This window comes from Lepisosteus platostomus, chromosome 10 (genome assembly GCF_059453375.1).
Source record: "Lepisosteus platostomus isolate fLepPlt1 chromosome 10, fLepPlt1.hap1, whole genome shotgun sequence".
In the NCBI taxonomy this organism is placed as follows: Eukaryota; Metazoa; Chordata; class Actinopteri; order Semionotiformes; family Lepisosteidae; genus Lepisosteus; species Lepisosteus platostomus.
In genome coordinates, this window is record NC_142620.1 from 1267357 (window position 1) to 1284900 (window position 17544).

At 37.6% G+C, this 17544-nt stretch overlaps 1 long non-coding RNA gene across 2 annotated transcripts; it reads right to left on the bottom strand.

Moving 5' to 3' along the window:
• Positions 1–1045: 1045 nt before the first annotated feature.
• Positions 1046–14411, bottom strand: LOC148652993 (uncharacterized). Of its 2 annotated transcripts, XR_015941565.1 has the most exons (5): positions 6417–14411; positions 5930–6128; positions 4008–4065; positions 3295–3453; positions 1046–2148 (listed from the first exon to the last, which is right to left on the bottom strand). It is a non-coding gene; the product is annotated as an uncharacterized LOC148652993 (long non-coding RNA). The 2 variants fall into 2 exon arrangements; XR_015941564.1 differs by having other exon boundaries at positions 1104–2148; positions 5930–14411.
• Between the last annotated feature and the right edge of the window lie 3133 nt (positions 14412–17544).

Sequence of the window (17544 nt, forward strand, 5' to 3'; positions counted from 1 at the left end):
TTTTGAATCAGAAATGTGTCAGTCTCCATATATCTCTTGATAGATCCCCTGCTCCTTCTGAATGTTGATTTGCACACATTCAGTAAGAACTGCAATTGACTTAAGGAATTCTATAGCTCATCCCCTGAGTCAGACTCATTTCCCAGGCTTTCACAGATTTCGTCCATCACCGGTGTTGGCATATTAGTAAGAGGTAGCTCTGGAAAGCATGCAGGCTCATGATATGGGAAAACAATCACCTCTCTCTTGTTTGATTTAATGGCAATTTCTGTCAACACAATTTAAAAAAGAATTGCAGAAATAATGAAACATTTTAAATTTGAAACATGAACATCTATGAACTTGCAGCTTTCACGCCTCGTTGTAATAATAGTGAAATGTAGTGAACAAGTACAACACTAGAAGGTTTGGAACATACAGTACATATGGTAGATATACAGTATGTCAAAATAATGGTTATTTTTTAAGAGGAAGGGAATCTGCAATATTAGAATAGAAACACATTAGTTCTTTAATGCTTACAGGGCTCTGCATACTAGCAAGGACCACAGAGCGGAGATATAAGATCAGTTACGAGCATGTACAGAGCTAGATAAAAATGCATCTTATGTGACTTGGTTCATTTCCATGCTGCGAAAGATGACAAGCATGCCTCTAGAATTCAATCAAATTGTATAGATTGTATGAGTATGCCACAAGCTACCCAGCCATGTTGTTGAAGCTAGTAGCCCGGCTTCCTTCAGGAAAAAGCTTGATGAGATCCTAACTAGAAAAAACTTCAAGAAGAAACTAACTTCCGAACAAGTCAGATGGGCTTAATGGCCTCCTCTTAATTCTAAGTATTTTCCTGGGTGAAGGAGGAGACACAATAGGATAAATGACTACTATGTCCCATCACAATTCATCAGCCTGTAGTCCCTAAGTGCAGTTCAAATGTTGCCCTGGAGGGGGCAGGAGATAATAGAAAGGACCAACTCTATTATAAGGAATACATAACTTAACTTGAATCTGTGATAGTTACTCCGGGCCGTAAGTGTATGTGTGCAGTCTTTTTGTATACAAGCAGGCAATCGGTTTGGAGCAGTTGTGATCTGATTTATATCTGCCTTTTTTAGGAGAGTTTTTTTAAATCCCACCATAGTGGTTAGTTTGCTCTCCTTTCTAACTGGTTTCCCTTGCTTGATTTTGGATAGTAATTATTTTTGCAGTTGAAATATTTTGAAGCACGTTAAAACTTGGAGAACAGTCATTTTAATTTTTATTAAACTTCCATTTAATACAATAAAGTTTACATTACAACTTCACTCAACCAAATGATAGATTCCACCTTGACTTGCTAAGAAGGCAGCCATCATTCTGAATATGTGCAGGAGTCTTGGAAGGTTTCATAATATTTCGCTTATCACTTCAACAAAGAAACTTGGAATTCCCAGGAGCATTCATTCAGAAACAAAGAGAAAGCACCGAGGAGCCTAATTCTTTCTGGTGTAAAGGGCAAAAATAGAAATCAAATGCAGGAAAGTCTCGGCACTGAAGTGATTATTAATGTCAGTTGTCAGGATTGTGTTCCAGCAGCAAACATCAGGCAGGAGAAGGGTGTTAGCTCTGCCTTGCCGCTGAGCGGATGGCATGGGGCACGTTGGGACACCTCATGGAACCAAGCTCGCGCTCCAGACGAAACATGCGCTGTTTTATCACCAGGCCCGAAATATTGAAAAGCTGTTTTGGAAGCGCTGGGGATGTTAAGGTAGAAGCAATGTTCATCTAACTGCTGGCATTTAAAATGGCTGGCATTTCCTCTCCTCTTTTTTTCTTCCTTCTGCAGGAACGTGGCTGCCCCATGAAATATAGCTGGTGGTATCTCAGGCCTGCGTGTGTTCTTCAGCAATATGCTCTCAGTCAATCAGATTTGCATAAGTAACCTCTCAGCAGGCCCGCTCCACTGCCCAGGTGCAGAGTTATTTGCATATAGAACTGTGAGAGGGGTCCCCAGAGTCGCTTTAGACTCCAGTGACTGCTGAGTGAGCTTACAGTCCGGAGCAGTGGAAATGAAATTTGAATTAAAAACCTAGCTGGTGCTGTTTTGTGCAAGGGGAAATGGGCTCATATTGAAACACAGGCATTGAATGGAAAGATTGATAGATAGACCTAAAAGGAGGCAAAAAAGTACGACAGACAGACAGATAGATCACTAAAGTACCAGTTTCATAAAACCACCTTTGTTTTGAATACGTGAGCCAGAAATACAATCCTCCATGGGCATTTCTTCTGGTCTTATTTAATTCCTTATTTTAATTAATAATATATTTTAGTAACACCTATGTTGCTTTCCCTAAGTATAAAAATATTATTTTTCTGTGTTCATATCTTCTCCTATTTTGCGTGGTGGACATTTGGTTTAAGTGAAAGGCCACTTACATTAACATACGAATAATTATGAGGGTTACAAATCCAATTCTGAAGGAATTTAATAAGTTTGTGTTTGACATTTCTGGATAGTTCAAGTGAAATTGCTATTACGAACAATATACTGTAACTTGCCAATTCAATTAGGTATCCAAGGCAAACAGATATGTTTATAAAATTCTCAACAATAACTTTCAAACAGTTATTAATAAGCTACTGAATGGTAGCTTAGTTATATACCAGCAAACTCCCATTGCATTGCACTGTAAACAACAGGTAGGATTTAAAAAAGAGCACATTAATTGAAAGAAGGTGAAATGACAATTCCAGAATACCCCTGCAGGGAAAAGATAAAAAAAAGTGCAGTTTATACTGTATGTACACTTTTATTAATGAAATGTTAGTCTTTATGGAAATTGTTTTCAAGTAATAAATTGTCTGTCAGTGACAATTTAAAATAAAGGTCAGAACTAAAAAAATATAAAGGGTATTGTCTTATAGCCATAGTTTATTAGGAAAAGTTGCTTAATTAATTTCTTTTGGACAGAGGAAATACACTTCTCTAGGATAAAAAATACTAAATCAATTTATTGTAATATATGGAAACTCACAGATTGTGTGAAACAAAAAGAATCTGTAATTCTGGCTGATTTATTTGACCTTGATACAAGGGCCTTGCTAACTAAAGGCTATATTCTGAAACCAGTGGCTGTATGTCAGTTTTACTTTTTACATGTTAATGCACTTCTGAATTTATTCTAAGTCCATAAAAAAACAAGAGGTTTGCTATATAAGAGGATTTCAGGAATTGCAGCAAATCCTTACTTTGTGAAAAGAGGAAATAAAACTTTTGATCATCCATCCATCCTTGATCAGAAAGCTGCTTACCCCTGGTCAGTGTGGCGGCAGGCTGGAACCTGTCGCAGATGCTGCAGGAGGAGGCAGGTCTACACGCTGGACAGCTCACCTGGCCGGTGCAAGACCCACAGCACAGCAGTTCATGTAGCCAGCCTGTCCTGGAAGGTGGGCAGGGATCAAACCCAGGACCTGAGCATGGGGAGGCAGCAGTACTAATCATCACGCCGTCAAGCTCTTTGCTTTTAGGGATTCCAAAATATGTTTTATTTTATACGGCCCAAGATGTAAGGAATATCACCCTAATATCAAGTGTTAAATAAATTCAAATGACTACATAAATTCTCTGTATAGAGATATACAGAGAATATTTTCCATTCAGACTGATGGGAAGGCAGAACTCGAACTGCAGTTCCATGGCACAGTGCTTGGAGAATTGGGCTTCAGATCACTGTTGATTTTTTTAATTCACTTTCAGTTCTCCATTTGTTCTGCTTAGTACTGAGAAGGTAAGGCAACACTTTTTAAACGTTTCTATTGAGTAGAAGTGCTGTTACACAGAACAGAAGCTGTATTCAACAGCATAATTCTTCAGTATTCATGAAGTATCTTTATTCCTCCCTTTAAATAAACACAGTTCTCCAAGGAACAGCCAAGGAGGACACTGGATCGATTTGGGGGAATGTTGTACAAACAGGAGCACAAGTCAAGGCAGAAGAGATGTACAGGACAGAATAATTTCTCACCATCATTTACTGTACTGTATGTTTGCTTTTGAGGAAGAACAGAGTCTGGGTTGTATATCTGCGAAAGAATACACATAACACCTTGAGTGAACTATGTAGAAAATAAACAGAATAGGTTGGTGAAATCCCAGAGAAAAAAAAAACTGTTATAAACTACGAGGTCTTCATTACTCATGTATAGAAATTGCAAACATCTGGCCAGCATACTTTATTTTTCTTTTGAGATACCATCACAAAACAGTCCTGTAATGACTGTATGCTCCATTTGATAATCCAAGAGCTTGGTCCAGAGATACATTTTCAGAACCACAGCTTAAGGCTTAGGGCTAGGAAGCATGAGGGCATTACTAATACAAAGGAATGCATTTGGCCTCTCGGCATCGGGAGTGGGTTAACATAATAGCTTCCCCTCCTGGCCCTTGCCTTGTTTTTGATTGATACTTTTCAATTACAGCCTTCCATTCCCCAAACATTCAAAATGCTATTTTTCGTCTTTGATAACTTCAAACATTTAGGGGTACAAGGGCTCCAGTAACCCTGTTTAGCTGTTGCAGTAAATTGGTTCCATGTACAACATAATGGCGCTGACAGGCTTTTGCTAGGGAAATCAGTTCTGCAAAGGGACATGCCAACGATAAGACATCCAGCTTTGAAATTCTATTTCTTGGTATCAGAATTAAATCTGGACTTTATATTTCTTTCCCGGCAAGCACTCTGTAGTTTTCTGTCTGTACTATTTGATCATAGGCTGACAACTAATACTTACACGAGATCCTATTTCTCCAAATTGGATTTATACCCTTTTGTCGTTTTCTCCATTTTGATTAGCTATTAAAATCTGTAATAACTTGTTGTTTTTTTCTTGATCTAAAGTGTCAACTACAGATTCTTAATTTGCTTCAAAAGCTGCACATGTATTGTTTTTTTTTTGTATTTTGTGCTTGCCACAGAGAAAAATAAATACATGTTATGTGGGAAAATGAATCAAACAGTCAGGTTGTCTTTGCATTCAAAACATTTTTGCAATTTAAGGAGAAAATAAGCATTGCTGGTATTTAATGTTTTCCAGAGCAAAGACTGATACACATTCATAATGTATATATATGCCTTGCATATACCTTGTTTAATTCAAGAGTTTTGTATGGCTTTTTGTTTTTATATTTATTGTTTTAGACACCAGTGCTCCACCAGTTGAGAGGTCGCCAGCTCGTAATCCCACAGCATATACATTAATTACACTCATGTTATATATAGTGTGAAACATGTTAACAAATTCAGGTAGTGTGCACTCCCTTGGCAACTTTTTAATGGACTCATTTCAGGGGCACACACTTAATGCTTTAAAGAGCTGCTGCTTTGCTATAGAACATACATGGCTGCTGGAAATGTTAATTAATTCAAGACATTCTTGCAACTGTACACGGAGCAGAACTGAGAAGATTCATTGTGTTATGGTACTCCATAAATTCACTGTTCGCTGAACGTTTTTAATTTCTATTTTTATTGAATAGTGATATTTGCTCATTTTATTACACGCATGTACATTCACACGGCAGACTACAATGTGCGCAAAGCCAATTCTCACTCGTTTCAATTTCATTTAGGTGAGGGTACAGAGTTCAGTGAGAAAAGTCATTGTAACTTTCTGGCTGTGTGAGTTTGGAAGACTGACATCAGAGGCAGGGTGTGGGCTGCAGGGTTGTGCAGGTGTGCAGGTGTGCTGAGCACCGGGCTGTCAAGAGTGTGAGCCTGTCGACAGATTGCACTTGTCACTGCAGGCTGCACGAACACTGCTGACAGAGAGGTGGCGCTACAGTATACACGTGCGACAATATTGAAGGTCAATGTGAGCTGTCCTGTAAAGTACAGTGGTGTAGGGGACAAGTAAAAATGCAAAGGCCATAGTAAAGGTAGATATGTACCAGGAAAGGATGGTAGCTGGAAAGGAGAGCTCCATTGAAATTTCTTGTTGCGTCAGCTTAAACAGAGCTCCAGAACTAACCATTTCCTACCCCATCAGGAATGACAAATCATGCCCTTGATATCCAGGGCATTATCATAAGGACAAGCAACATCTGCTGGTCAATTAAGGTGTGAGAGCGAGCATATTCTCTTGAAAACCTATTAGTAAACTGAGACAAATTCAAAATTAGGTTAGAGGAATACTGTACTTTTAAAACAGCTGCAAAGTAATAGACAAAAATATATGAAAAACAACAAACAGTTAACTATCATTTTAGTTTTGTGATATTATTGGCTGTGACCGAGATCTGAGTTTTCTCTGGTTTACCAGGAATGATCAAAATGGAGAAGAAATAAGAGATTGTACATTTCTTTGAAAATAGTTCTTAAGTAAGTTCAGTTTTCACAGTGTAAACACCACATTCCAAATTATGAGTAAAAACTTACATGTTAAGCATACTGTATATTGACTCAGGAATTCAGCATCATTTCATGCAAAAGTCACTGAAGTTAAATCACACAGCGGGAGGGCATTTTGAAGCCAGCCAGCTGCCAAAAATGAAATGGTTAATGTAGACTGATATATTTAGACAACTCAAAACTGCTATTGTGTAATTATTGTGTAATAATTGACATTTTTGTTTTGTTTTTATTAAATGTCCTAGAAAAATGTAAGCGTTTAGATCCTTCAAGGAGTAAACAGAAAATTTTAATTTTAAAAATTAAAATTACATTTAAAAAGCAATATGGCAAATCCTTATTAATATATATTTATTTATAAAAGAGTTCTAATGATTAGAAATTCTGAGCATGTGTTCCACAAGGGTTTCTCAGTTCACACTGACATTGTGAGTGTCAGCTCCAGATCACTTTAATCAGAGAGTGGATATGCATGATATAACGGATAAGGGACTTTAATCAAAAAAATTCGCTGGTCTGGAAATGTGACACACTCCGACAAGCACGCTTCATCCTGCTGCACTCATGTCACTGCCAAGAGTTGTCTTCATGAATATGCATCCAACAAGGTACCACATTAAAACGTCGCATTGTTTGTTCAGCTGGGGAGTAGAAATAACCAAACAGACTCAGAATAAGTTTTCATACTCGGACAAAACAGCCCTCCTGAGCCTGAGAGGAGGGCTGAGAGGGCTGTTGCAGCTCGGTGTTCTGTCTGTGCTGGGAGCAGATGGTGGCCTGTGAGGCCACTGTTTTTCTGCGCAGTTGATTGACTTATTCTACTCCTTGTCTTTGGTCTCTGCTCCTTTCTTCTAAACTATGGTTGGCCATTATTCTCCTGGGGCTGGCACAGTAATTAGCATTTTTTTCTTAAGAGAAGGAACAAAAACAGTTGGTTAATCCCTTAGTGTATGGTTTGTGAGTAAGAACAAGTTCCAGATTACTGTTTTTCTAACAAACATGAATATATAGATGCTAATGGGAATAATTTCAAAACTTTCCAGTTTACTCGGACTATAGTAAACAACTATAGTAGTATAGAAAACAACTTTATTAAAAGGAAGTACCATATATAGAGAAATCATTGTCTGGTTTTCTTTCCAGTCGGTTGAAGGACTTTCAGTGGTTGAAGAGCTTAGTCATCAAAAGAATGTTATGTGCAATTAGGTGAAAGACACATGTTGCTGTACTGCTTTTGCTGTTAGGGAATGGCATCTTCCTCTCCTGTAGTTGTAGGTATGAGGCCACCTTCACATAACAGATGCAGTACTGCATAATTTGAGCAATTGTGTATCAAGGTTACAGGTATCATCTGCAGGTAGTTCCAGATGTTTTTGTGGCCGCTGGGCTTGGTGTGGGAACATGCCCAATTGCTGTCAGAGCCTGCTTGACAGTGAAGGGGAGTGAGAAGCCGAGCCCTTCTGGCTCCTGTGCTATGCACTGAGCCTCACTGCAGCCTGTGCTGGTTCTTTTAACTGGCTAGTAAGAAGTGATAAATAAACTAGTGCAAATATCAGAAACTTAAAGAGAATCTAATTGTTTTACAGTTTACCATCTTAATTTAGCCATAACTGTTCTCTTCTTAATTGTATTCATTAAATGTCCAAAAATTCTAAAACCCAATAAAGAAATTATTATTTTAAACAACAGAGGGACACAAAAACAGAATAAAATAAAGCCATTAAATATCTTATGACTGGCAACCTTAACCTGAATAAATTACTAATTATTGCTGTTATAAAATATATTCAAGGGAGATTTAAAACATACACTTGTTGTTCTGCAAATTGCTTTGACATTGCTATTTTTCCTACCTAAAACACTGTTAACCTTTTAAAACCAGTCCAATTGGCATGCTGGTTGCAAAGTACCTCATTCTTGTTAAACACTAATCTCTAAAAAAAGTATTTTGTGTGGTTTTTTTCTCACTCTCTTCACAGCGATTAAATATGCAAAGCAATTTCCATGATTATTCCACACCGAATCAGAGTGTGGCTATGCTTGCCTTTTGTGCATAGCCAGTTATTGGATCACCTTCCAGAACAAATCCCCCAGAATTCGGCGGATCATCATTTGGAAAGTAGGGAGCTTGTTAAACTAATGATTAAATTAAACCACCCCTTTAAGAATATTTGGATTTGGTCCATGGAGCAGAACAGAGTAATGGCTTTTAAATTAGGGGCTTTGAATGTGAGAGCATTTCTTGTTCAGGTCAAGCAGGTGAACAAGAACATGAGAATACTGGTAAAACACACTCAGTACAAACATATCTCTTTCTGTAGGTGGTAAATAGGGAGTATGTCTCCTTGTTGGCAACTGACCAAGGGTCAGTGATGAAGATACTGTAAATGAAGCTTTCTGTGAACTCTTGATCAGTGTTCATGATAATCCTGGCTTGCTCATTGTATCTTTGCTATAATTATTATAAATAATTAAACAATTCTTATAATTATTTTAAATGTAAGACCCACTTACCAGGAATTCAAAACAGTCTGTGACACCAGTATAGCATAAAACAAATGACCTTTGTCTGTGCTATAGTCAGCATTTAATCCTTAAACCAGTTACTTAATTTGAAGAAAGGAAGATGAAAACTTAAAATTATATAATAAAGAGAAAAAAAACTTCAAATTCCTGTATGAAGAAAGTCTTTTGCTGGCAGGCTTCAGAAAATGTAATCAATGGGATGTAGCCAAAGCTTTAAGAGGAGCCATACTGCAAGTGACTTCACGGTGACTCATGCTCGTCTGTAAGGACTGGTATTCTGGCCCGTTCTAATGGCTGTGCAAATGAAGCTGAAGGCAACCCGAGCAGCTGTGGCTGGATATTAGACCTGAGGTGTGGATGTTAGAGAGGAGCTTGGGAAGAGGGACACAGCTAATGGAATGTAATTCAGAGCTGACGAACAGAGACCTGCAGTGTGTTTGCATGGCAAATGAAGTAAAGAACATTTCTGACACCAGATCCCGGCCTGAGACCCTCTTCCACCCAGTTTCAGGCCTTCCAGCCTCAGCACGGTGCCCATCTGTCAATTAGCTTCTCCTCAGCTTTCCAGCGCCCTCTGCAATCCGAGACAGGCTCATTACAGCATGCCTGGAAAAACTGAAGCTATATTGTTATTTGCTTCCTATCTTACCATAACCTGCTACGGTTTCTAGTGTATACTTTGTGGGCTGCTCCCATTTATAAGTACAGTATTCTAGCTTATTTAAGAAAGGAATAAATCAATATTTTATTTTAGTATTTATGCATTACATACATTACAAGTCAGACGCACAACCAATAATCAAATTGAATTTTATGTCGTTAAATTTTGAACACTAGTATAAACATTCTTATAATTATTCTGAATTTCCAATATGTTTTGAGTTTCCATAGGTATTCATGTCAACTACGCACTGTGTAAGAGAGCCTGAGTGCACTCAGAACATTCTTTGCTCTTAGAGGAGCTCTAAGATTTAGGAGTTTTTCTTTTTTCCTCAGATGGAAACCAGAATTATCAGGGGTGTGCTCAGATTGTGCTCAGTACTTCATGTGGTTAAACTTGAGGGCCACTGCTCTTCATCTGAGATGACCTAGCCAAGTAAGATCATTTCCTGTCAGGCAGAGCCATTCAAGTGTCACTCACCGGCTCTCACTGTATTGATTTTGGTCAGTGCCTATTGATTTTCTGAGAATATTACATTTTAATTAGTCACTGAAAGAAAAGGCTTTTTCTCAAGTTCTTTTTGTGAAGCAGAATTATTATTTTTCGCTTTTTTATAATGGCACTCTTACAGATCCGCAGACTAAAACAAATCCAAATAAACCAGTAAAATACAAAACAATCAAAAACAGTATTGTGCGCATCCTCCTTAAGGAATGGGCTCTCTTGTGTATTCTTGCTACGCATTTACAGGTAGATTATTTTTAAAATGTCATTGCGATGTAGAATGCATATGTACATATATTTTTAGAAAAAAAGCATGTCACGAAGATGTAAGGTTTCATAATTGCAAGTGAAATATAGCAGATCAATACTGACTTTGTCAAGGCTTTCGAATTCTCCAAGCAGGAAAATTAGGTCTAGTTTTCCTACTCCTATATCAGTATTATTCCTGTTAATTTTGTGCAATATAAAGCATAAATAAGAATTAACATTTTATGTGCTTCACTTGCTTAAAACTTTAACTGTTTATGGAGTTTATGTCTTTTTTATATAAACTGGGTTTTAATAAGACTTTTGAAATGAATAAAAGTATGGTCTAGTAGTATGTTTTGTATTTATTTTAATGTACGTGTGATGCATTATATTTTGCACATTATGCTGTTTAATAATGTGAATGTGAATGTGAATATTATTCAAATCCGTATAATAAAAAGCTGCAAAAAGTAAAAACAAATAACTGAAAACCTCATTAATGCATACAGGTCGTAAATATATATGCATTTATGATGTAAGTACTATCCATTTACTGTATGCTTACTGTATTTTTGTTTTATTTTTTCAATGTAACAACGAGTCTTTCTTACTTTCTGCATCTTGAATTCGATTGAACCTTATTTTTGATCTGGTTGGGGAATCTGAGAGATGTGAGATGTGCCATTGAAATGCTTGCTGCCATTACAGGAAGCCACAGACATCCCTCCCAGTTCACCAGCATGATCCAGGATTACTGAATGGCAGTGGTGGAGTTATGCAATTTTTACTTTCGAATCTGGCAGCAGCTCCACAACAAATGGGGTCATACACTCAAAAAAGAAATACCTGATTTCTGAATGTCAAATGCCAAAATGAAGAGACCTAAATGCTTGCCTAATATGATAAAAGCTAAATGGATTTTTAATGACCTCTGTAATTAGTGTATGCTCAGGACTGATGAAAGAAATAATATAGCGTCAGAATAAGGAAAGAAAAGGTAATTGCCAGGACAAAATGCAATGTTGAGGGAAATTACAGCTCCTCATACACCTGTTGCAGAAACAGCATCCTGCAGTGAGTGATATTGAACACAGGAGAAAAGGATACTGGTGCAGAGCCTGCTTGCACACACCACAGTGGTCAGATCGGATGCAGACGAGATTATGTTTCATTTAAAAGCCTCTTGACTGTGCTAGTGATATTCGGGGCAGTTACACAGAGGCCAACATAAGGTCAGTAGTATGGGATCAAATGGCTTGGCACAAGGATGTATTTCTAAAGTAATAAATGCACATGTTTCAGCAATTGTGGAACATATGTTTTTAAAGTATATATATAAAGTGATGCTTGCATTTTTTCCACATCTGATATTACTGTCTATAACAAGATCAATGGGAGAGTGAGTTAAGGTACAAAACTTGTCATTGTTTTGGATTGACTGACCTGCTGTGGGCTGCTTTCAAAACAGTGACCACATTCCAGTCAGATTCAGTTACACAATAGTGATATCGCATCTGTAATTCTATTGAAGAAATGCAAAGCAATAAAATATTAATCTACTTTCAGACACCAGGATTTTGTTTCCATAATCAAGCTCGGTATGGCCTTCACACACACTTTAAATGCAAACCTCAAAACCTACTCTTCTGTTATCCCAGGTGTAAAGAAGACTTTGACAACAGAGGCATGAAGAACACATGCCTAAAAAAGTATGAATGTAACAAGGGTATATTTCAAAGGCTCTGCCTGCAAAAGTGAATTATATGAAATTAAGTAATTTCATCCACTTTGCAGATTAGCAGAACATAATGAATTTTACTTTAAAAAATTAAAAGCTGTAATGAAAACTTAAATAAGAGGATTATTTCAGAAATTAATAAAGACCCTTATGAATATTAAGCTATTATCTTAATAACAGAGTCATTTTAAATACTTTATACAGTATATGGAAGTACGTAAAAAAGTCCATTCTGTGGCCTTGTGGTTCATTCTGTGGCACGAAGGAGCTTCAAGTTCATTTTCTTACCTTGTAAATATTTGAACCCTCAAACCTCTAGTTAAATAGTAACTTCTCTTGTTTTTGCATCTGTCCAATTTGATGTATCTGTATACAGTATCTAAATAAGATCAGGTCACTTTATTGGCCATATACAATTTCTTGCATTAGGAATTTGTCTTTTCACATACCCCAGCTTGCTCTCCATGAGACACACAGACAGGGAGAGAAGCTGGGGGTCAGAGTGCAGGGTCAGCCATTTATACGGTGCCCCTGGAGCAGTTGGGGGGTTAAGGGCCTTGCTCAGGGGCCCAACGGAGTAGGATTCCTCTGCCGGCCGCGGGATACAAACCGGCAACCTTCCAGCCACAGGCACAGATCCTCAGCCACAGAGCCACTGCACCGCTCCATGAAGTTATACACCATGCAACAGATTAGTAAAAGCTCTGAAAGACGGTGCAAGATTACAAATCTTGGCATCTGCCCTCAGATATGGCTTTTGATTACCTGCAGATTTGGTTTTCGTAGTGCTCTGTTTTTCTAACAAATTCACCAGAACATGCTAACATGCTCATTTGTAAGTACTGTAAATTGGACTTACTGGAACTTTCCTTTATTCTTCTTCATAATCCGCCTTCTTTGTTTTTCATCATTTCAACATTTATTTTTCAGCTGTGCTATGACAGTGTGGTATTGTGCCGTTTCCCTAATAGCCATTGGTTAAGCTTAATTTGGTCTGATGAAGCACTCTCCAGTGCTCGCTTTTCTGCAGAGACAAAACTGGGAAAAAACTTCAAAGTCTGCTTTATGTCCCATAACATAACCCTGCCTTGGTTAGTGTATTCTGATGGCATTTAGCACATTACATTCAAATCTGAGTTGAGCCATGGGCCAAACAATCTCTTATTTATGGAAAGGATGTGACAGCCTCAGACAATTAATTTATTTCGTGAAATTGAGCCCTGTGCCTTTTATTGTATTTGGCATAAAAAGCTGGCATTTTACCAAGAAAAAAAGCTTGATTAGCCAAAGCCATAAAGGAAAGAAAAAGGGTTACTGCATCTTCAAAAGCTAAAAGTAGGTGATTGTGTGCTGGGATTAACGAACTAATTGAGTAATGATTATCAGCTGTATATAACTCTATCTGAAAGAGAAATCAGGGTGGTAATTAATTTGCTTTATTTGTCCAGCTGCAAAGCTTAAAGCAGAAGTGTGTTTGCACAGATTTCTAAACTGTCGTTACTTACTGGAAGACGTTCTCCTGAGAAAATGTGATTTCCTTTGAGCTTAAAGACAAATTTTATAATTATTCTTCCTAGAACCTGCGTTTATTGCTTGCCTTCACCTTGCCCTTGTCTGATAGTTTGGTTATTTACTCTCCTCATTGCTGCATCAATCCAAAGCTGAGGTTAAAGATGCTTGAGAGTTCTTGTCACTAATGATAGACATCCAAATCCTTAACAATTTCACTCAACTAAAAAAAAAATTAACACACGTACAGTATGTACAACAAATTATATGAATTGCTCAATTTTGAGAACAGCTTTTATGAAAGCAAGAATAAGGTTAGCACAGCCAAATTAGTATAATAAAACTATATGTTGACCACTTTCTATAAATAAAGACCTAATGCATAAGAGCATAGAAACGTTAATTGATTCCAGGATCTCATCCAGTCATTTCTTGAAGGAGACCAGAGTAACCATCTTCTTTGTTTCTTAGTTTTAAAAACACTTCTCCATATTTTCCATTTGTGTCCACTGGTTTGTGTTTCATTTTGGTTGATCACTGCCCATTAGGTTGACTTTGCAAGTGGTTTGGAGGATTCAGAATACTTTTTCTAAGATCCCCTTTTTATGAGGTGGTTGTTAGTGCACCATGATACCAACTGAATGACCTCCCTCCTGTACAGGGTCTCATGGTCTCATCAGTTTTAGAAATGAGTCCTGCAAGAGAGATGTCATTTGCAAACTGAGTGTGATGGAAGAGTAGCTGTGGTCATTGGTGTACAGGGAACAGAGTGATGGGAAAGCACACATCCTTGAGGTGAACCACTAATCACAAATAGACAGTGTCAGAAATAAGAGCCAAGCCACACCCACTGCTCTCGATCTGTGAAAAAGCTGAGAATCCACTGGCAGCATCACACACTGACCTCTTGGCCCTATATGCAAACTGTAAAGGACAGAGATGTGGATCTGTAACAGTTTTGAAATAATGAAGTATCACATACTCAACAATCGTCAGTATGATAGAAGTAAGAGCAACTGGTCAAAAGATATTGATACAAGCTATTTTGTGCTTCTTTGGAACAGAAACGATAATGCAAGGTTTAAGGCAGGTGAGGAGCTTACTGATTAATTACTGGCTGATTAAGATACTATACACCAGTGAGCTTTGGAGCTAACTGCTCTGCACTGTGCTTCAATGTGGCAGGCCAGACCATGCCAGGCCCAGCAGCTGTCCTGCAGTTCTGCCTTGTAAAGAGCTTCTGACTTTCCTGTTCTTTGATAATTAGAGGAGCCTAAAGAGGAGAGGAGCAGGCTGGGAGCTGAGCATGTGCTGTATGAGGCAGAAAGGAGGAGGGAAACAAAGAAGGCAATGAGGCAGTAGAATGTGAAGAACTCATCAGGACACATGAGCTATGATCATCATTGAGCCTCTGTTTTTCAAGCCTAAATTAAAACCTTTTCCGTCTACCTGACGGAGATGAGTCACAGATAGCACTTGGAGACTTATTTTTATAATTTGTGATAGTCTGAAAGCTCCTACAAAGAATAGTGAAGTCATTATTTGCCAACTGCTGTTCTAAGCAATTGTTAATCAAGTCTACCATTTACATTTCAGCGCTGATATCCTTGATATTTTTTGCCAATCTATGTGAGGAAAATTCACTTCTCCCAAGATAAGCACCTCTTTCTTTACACATACATTCCTGAGTTTATTTTCTAAGAATGTGCTGTATATGTACATCTTACTTTTGCGTTCTGTAGCACAGTTCTAACACTAGGCCAGGCTATATTGGATCCTCTGCCTGAATGCTCTTTTGATGTTTAGTATTACGTCTCCACATCTTCCATCTTTGCTGTCTCTTCCAAAAGCTTTCTATACTCTTATGTTGTATTCATCACCATCACTCTCTCTTAGCCACGTGTCAGTGATTCCAATTACATCATAATTGCATGGTAATGTAGTCAGCTTCTCACTGTTTTTGCTCTGACGATTTTAGGGTGTTTAACTCCATGAATATATGATTTGCCAGTTCCTCCATCTCATAATGCTTTCTCAGTCCCAGTAGCTCTGTAGCTCTATAGCTCCATCTCCAGTGCATCAACATTTCAAGAAGGAGCTGGATTATTTCACAATTTTCATCAGATCCAGTTTGGCTTTCAGGAGTCCACATGTTGCACAAACTGCAGATCTCACACTTAGGGACCATTTTTAAGGTGCCTGCTTTATATAATCTGTTGTTTATGTTGTATTTGTTTGTATATAAAATTGTATTGTATGTGAACAACGAGAACCCAACCTTTTGTTTTGAAGATGAGAAACAGCTCATTCTCTGCAGCTGCATAAATGCAATCAGCCTGTCTACCTATAAGTGACACCTTGTCAGCTTCACCTGCAATACTTAGCCTCTGAATTAGTCACTAACGATCACTAAACTACCTCTATTGTACACAAAGGCCCCATAGCACTAAAATGCAAACAGTACAATTTCAGATTCATTATTTTCTTTGAGAAAATGGTAAATCACTGACTACAACAACTGTTTTGTAATATGGAAATATTTTCTCACTTCCAAATTTTCTTTCACATACAGTATACAGTAGCTTCACCCTATTTACATATTCAAGGAGGATGAAAGAACCTAAAAATAAAGTGTCATTTTTACATACTTTAAGACAGTTTAGCAAAATCTTTTGATTATTTTTTGGGGGGTAGTGTATTTTGAATGTGCAGCAGAATGTCTTGGGTCACAGATTGTTTGCAGATAAACAGTTTAATTGGACTTTGTTGAGGAAAGCACAAAAACGGCAGAGGCGGGATAGAGTTAAAATCTGGCTTGAAAGTGACACCCTGTCAATGGGAGTGTACAAGCAGAGGACATTGTATCAATTTGTTTACAATTTTAAGGAATGTTGGCACCCAAAGTGAAATATTCATTTAATTGGCATCCAGCACATTTAATTGGATCTTCAAGGCTCTTTGGTGTATTTTAATTTAAATGCACACCATGATTTTTCTCTCAGGAAAACAGGAATTTATTTTTCATAGACGTGTTCATAAACCAATGAATTATGCTTTGTTCTTTAAAATGGAAGTCTGTTTAAACATTTGACTATTCCCTTGTTTAAATCAGCAAACATTGCATGTCTGAACAGTTGGAAGAAGTCATTCTCCGCCTGCCAAAAGAAGACACGAAGGGAGGGAAAAAAGATGCCAAGTATTTAGCGCCATGAAAGCCCAGTTGAAGAAAATCCCTGTAAAATTACGGTGGTTCAACTCTGAAGAGTATTTAATCTTTCAGTGAAATGCAAACATCAAATATTACCGAGGATAAATTAATTACAAATGCTTTGTTAAATATATCTGTTTTGCTGTAACTTGGAAAAATTGTTTTTGGAGAGCCTTTTTAAAAACATATTGTACCTAGGTATATTATAACTTGAAATTGTCAAAAAGCTTGACGAACTTGGCAGTAAAAAAATAAAGACTAATGCAAAAGCAATGGCTGCAAAATAGGAAAATGCCCTTTAATAAGAGCACAGTGGCCTGTTAGAAACATAAAGAAATAGTACAGAAAAGCCCTTCACAAGGGATCTATCAACCGATGCAACAGAAATGTGCCAGCCACTGATGATGTTTTAGTAATTAGTTGTGCTGTGAATCTGTATTATCTGTAGCTATTGATATCTTTAGAAAGAGAGAACAATATAATTGTTTTGATATCCAGCCAAAATTAGGCCTTGACAATGTTCATGCCAGACATTTGAAATCAACTGTGCATGTCTGAATGTTTGGAAAAAAAATATCCCTCACTCATGCCAAGAAAAAAGAGGCCGTGTGCCCATGCAGTTCTAGACCACATTGACTTACAAATTGGCTTTCACAATGGTAAGTGGAAATTTCATGCAAGAGACTAAATTAAAGTATAACAATTGCAGGTATGTCAACTCACTATGCTCTCTTCTGACTCTAGGCCATTACATAAACCA